Source organism: Homarus americanus, unplaced genomic scaffold, assembly GCF_018991925.1.
Source record: "Homarus americanus isolate GMGI-L3 unplaced genomic scaffold, GMGI_Hamer_2.0 scaffold46807, whole genome shotgun sequence".
NCBI classification, from domain to species: Eukaryota; Metazoa; Arthropoda; class Malacostraca; order Decapoda; family Nephropidae; genus Homarus; species Homarus americanus.
Window position 1 is genome coordinate 122,501 of NW_024716620.1, and position 5,000 is coordinate 127,500.

Here is a 5,000-nt window from a genome sequence, read left to right on the forward strand (position 1 = left end):
CCCCCCCTCTCTCTCTCTCTCTCTCTTTCTCTCTCTCTCTCTCTCTCTCTCTCTCTCTCTCTCTCTCTCTCTCTCTCTCTCTCTCTCTCTCTCTCTCTCTCTCTCTCTCTCTCTCTCTCTCTCTCTCTCTCTCTCTCTCTTCCCCCTTTCTCCCCTTCCTTATCTTCCCTTCTTCCCTCCGCCTCTTCCCTTCCTCCCCTCCTTATCTTCCTTCTTTATCTTCCTTCTTGTCTCTACACCTTCATATCCTTCCACCTATCATTCTCCCTCATTCATTCTCTTTTTCCTTCTGTCTTCCTCTCTATCTCTCTCCCTACCTTTCTTTCCCTCCGTCTCTTCTCTCTCTTCATCCTACTTCTCCATTCCTTCTTTCTCTCCTTTTCCTTCTTCCTTATCCCCTCCCCTTTCCCCTCCTTCCTTTCCCCTACACCCCCTCCTCACCTGCTCCCCATCTTCACACCCCTCCTCCTCCCCTCCTCCCCCCCCCCCCATACAAAGTCTAAACGATAACAAATATGGTTAATCTGATCGATAAACTGTTAAGTCTTGCTTGTTGATTTACTCGCGAGTAATGTGGACAACTAGCGTGAAGAAACCCCGCCCCAGGCCGCCCAGTTCCTCCCCTCCCCAGGCCGCCCAGTTCCTCCCCTCCCTTCCTCTCCTCCCCAGAGTGTCCCAGTCACCCCTCTGGCCACTTGTTGCCACCCAGTTGCTTTTCATCCCTTCCTCTCCCTCCCCAGAGAGCGTCCCAGTCATCCCCCTCTAGCCACCCCCAGCCTGCTCTCTGTGTCTACCGCCCACTCACTCTACTTTCAGCGCTCTTCCCAACAGGTATCCCAATTTCCCCTCCCTTCCCCTCCCCCATGACTTCATCCTCCCCTACCCACCCCTCCCCTTGACTTCTGCCTCCTCCCTCCCTAACCCCCTTAACTCCCATCCCCTCCTCCCCCTCCCAGCAAATTAGGAACAGCACTGACAGCAGAACCCATCGTCTGCTGTGAGAACGAGCAGTAACAACAGCAGTAGGAGCAGTAGCAGTAACAACAGCAGCAGGAGCAGGAGCAGGAGGGTTGTGTGTGTGTCGCCGTCAGCTGGCTCTCCGCTGATTGGTTCACACGTGTGTAGTCGTACGGTAATTCCCCGCTTTTTCACCCTGCTGGTTCCTTGTCTTGTTTGGTTTGCTTCCCCGCATTGTTTGGTTTTGTTTTCCCTTTGGTTTGTTTTCCAGATTACTCGAGTTGTCCCCCCTCCCTCCCCCCCTGTTGTTTGGGTGTTTCCCTGTCTTGTTTACCTCGTTCGTTTGTGGGGATTCCTGCCTTGTTTTATTTGGTTGGTTCTATACATTGATTTATTCCATTGCTTGGATGATACCTGACCTTGTTTAATTACATTGTTTAGGCAGTTTGTTGACTTGATTTCCTTACTTGTTTTGGTCAATATCTTACCTTGTTTCGTTACTTTGTTTAAACCACCTGCAATAGCAATTCCTTAGTCGGTCAAATGAGATTATTGGATTTACTTGAACACACACACACACACACACACACACACACACACACACACACACACAAAACAAAAAAATGACTGCAAAAAAAGAGTGTATTCCGTAGAGACATGGACAATTCTCTCTAGGTAAGAGGAAATACTTTATTCATGTGACAACGAGAATATACTGAGGCTGAAATACCGTAGATAAAAGGCCAATTCACGTCCATCCGCTCACTAACACGGGATAAATGATCACACACACACACACACACACACACACACACACACACACACACACACACACACACTGTACAGGTAATTTGCATACAGTGCATAATAACTCCACATGGATATGCCAAAACAGCTGTCCCCACAAGAGTTACTACTGTCTAAATCTTTATTACTGGCGATTTTATGTGTCCAATGTGCATCAGTGAGCCACCACTCTATACCTACCACTGGGGAGAGGAGAAGGGAGGGTAGGAAGGAAGGGGTAGAGAGGAGGAGAAGATGAGATAGGAAGAAGAAGAGTGGGGTATTTCCAGCTCTCTGTATATTATTGCCATAATTACAGGGAAGTGGGGAGGTATGGGGATGAGTGGGGAAAATAAGGGAAGTGGGGAGAGAGGGTGTAGAGAGGTTGAAACCTTGAGTGTAGAAAAGGTGGGAGGAGGTAGTGTGGTGGGGTTTGATGTGTGTGTGTGTGTGTGTGTGTGTGTGTGTTTTATAGTCTTGTTTTATTTTTGAATTCGTCATTCTCTCTGTTTTATTTACATCTTTTTTTCTGTTTCGTTTTATTTACCTTTCTCTCTCTCTCTCTCTCTCTCTCTCTCTCTCTCTCTCTCTCTCTCTCTCTCTCTCTCTCTCTCTCTCTCTCTCTCTCTCTCTCTCTCTCTCTCTCACTCTCTCTCTCTCTCTCTCTCTCTCTCTCTCTCTCTCTCTCTCTCTCTCTCTCTCTCTCTCTCTCTCTCTCCTCCTTCCACTCTTTTTACTTCTCTTTCTCTCATTAGTATTCTCCTCACACCCCTTTCCTTCTTCTTCACCCTCCTCCCTTTTATTATTCACTTCCCTTCTCGTCTTCCTTTCCTTATCTTCATTGTCCCTTTCCATCTACTTCATATTATCATTTCCTTCCTTGTTCTTCCTCTTTTCTTCTCCTTCCTCCCTTTACCCTATTCTTCTCCCCATCTCCCTCGGACTGGGGTGAGTAACCATCACCCCAGTTTAATCGATCACAAACAAGGAAAAATCAGGTGACAAGAGAAAGCTAAAAAAGAAAGTTTTACCTGAATTAATAATGAGAGTGAAAGGTCTTAAACCCCCTCCCCCAGGTCCTTAAGTTGACGCTGCTGGGCATTCTGATTCCTTATTCCTGATTCCTGGTTTCCTCATTTTGGGAATTTGTGTTTTCTTTATTATGCTTTCGATTCCTAGACAACTTTCACTTTTTTTTAATTTGTTTCATTAATATTTCAAAGGTTTTTTTTTTAGGTTTTCATTCCAAGGATTTCTGAATTTCTTTTCCTATAAATTCCCACTTTTTTTTTTTTACTTTTTTCATGAGAGGATTCCCAATTTCTTCTGTTGTCTGGAAATTCCCACTCTATTAAAATTCCTGATATTTAAGGTTAAAAATATTGAATATTCTTGATTCCAGATTCCAGTTAAATCCTTTATCATAAATTTGCCACCTCCGAGAATTCATGGTATCTGGAGTAGTAATTTAACTTTCCAAGGATTCCCGATTCTCGATTCCATCCAAGTATTCCCAGTTAATGGAATTGACCCTATGGAATATTCCAGATTCCTAAAAAAATATTGATATATGGAATTTCCCGATTTATTGCATATCAAATTGACTTGATTCCCGAAAATTCCCAATAATTCCCTGTCTTGACTTTTGATAATTCTTAGTGTATCCAAAATTATCTGTTTATCGTTAATTCCTCACTGTTGATAATTCCCAGATTTATTAATTCAAGAAATTCTCTGAAGATACAAACTAACTGAAATCTTCGTATTTAAATAATAATGATAATAATAATGATAATGATAATAATAATAACTGACAATGACAATAACAATAGTGATAAAAATAAGAAAATAAATGAATAATTAACATATATTTGTAATTACATGTATAATCTATAGTCTCATTATCAATACATAATTATATAAGAAACAAAGAAATAAAATAATTATTATATATTTTTCCTAATAATATAATAAGAAAAAATGAAAATACTGTAACTAAATATTACCTGAGCTTCTAATTCTTCTTAATTACAGGTCAATCAGCAGATAATTACCATCAAAAGAGATACGACTCGCTGGATGAGTGAGACCATTTGGAATAACTAATTACCTTTCAATTTATTCATTGACCTGATCTAGGCGAGGTTAATGACAAATTGTGTTTTAATAATTACCAAATTATTAATTACTGTGAAAAAATGTGGCGTGTTTTACTGAGCGAGTCTTTCTGGCTGGTGTTTTGATGTGGTGTGGCGGGACTTACAGCCATTTATAACATATATATATATAAATTCTTAAACCTGAATATAAATAAATTCTTAGACTTGTAACACCTTTACCTGTTTATATTACTTCATCTGGGGGTAAATAACACCCATATATTTACCATTTGTTTACAATGTTTAGTAAATAAAGTGTAAATTATCAGAGTAGTCCTGGAGATGTGTTCACGCGTATGGTCTCACTCTGGGTACTTTAACGTGTGTACAGGGATTTATATGTACGTATGTAAATAAACACACATGTATTATATAAAAATACACATATACACATACACAGCTACAAATGTACACACAGATATCCTCCCACGTACAGACATACATACACACATGCAAACAAACACTCTCTCACTCACACACGCACACACACACACACACACACACAGATTCTTACTTACATCATCTGTGTGTATAAGAATAAGTTCCTCTCTCTTGACAGACAGACAGACAGACAGACAGACACCCTCGGTCATCAGAGTACATCAGGCGTATCGACTTAGTGTAACTTGGTCACCGTGGGTCACCAGGTCACGCCTCACTAACCTCACTTGACCTGACCTGACCTGACCTCACACGCGCCGCCCAGTGTGTGTGTGTGTGTTTAGGTGGGATGAAAGGATTGGTCATCTCTTATTATTCCCCGCACGTGGAGTATCTCTGTTATTGTTAATCTTTGTCTGTCTGTTAAGGCGTAATACTAGTTTTTGTTTTTATTGTTTTAACTCAGTTTTATTCTTAGGTTTAAGTTAGGTTAGGTTTTTTACACAGTTTATTCTGAAAGGTTTATGCCTAGTAGACTGAAATAGAAACACCAAACACCTCCATCATCCCCCATTCTCACCCCCCACCCTCACCCCCACCTCCCTCCCCTCACCCCCTCACTCCTCCCCCCCAAAAAAAAAATCCCACTACAAAAGGTATGACACAAGTTCTTTTAAAGTGAAATAAAAGTAACTTACTATTCATCGGCCTTAAGTG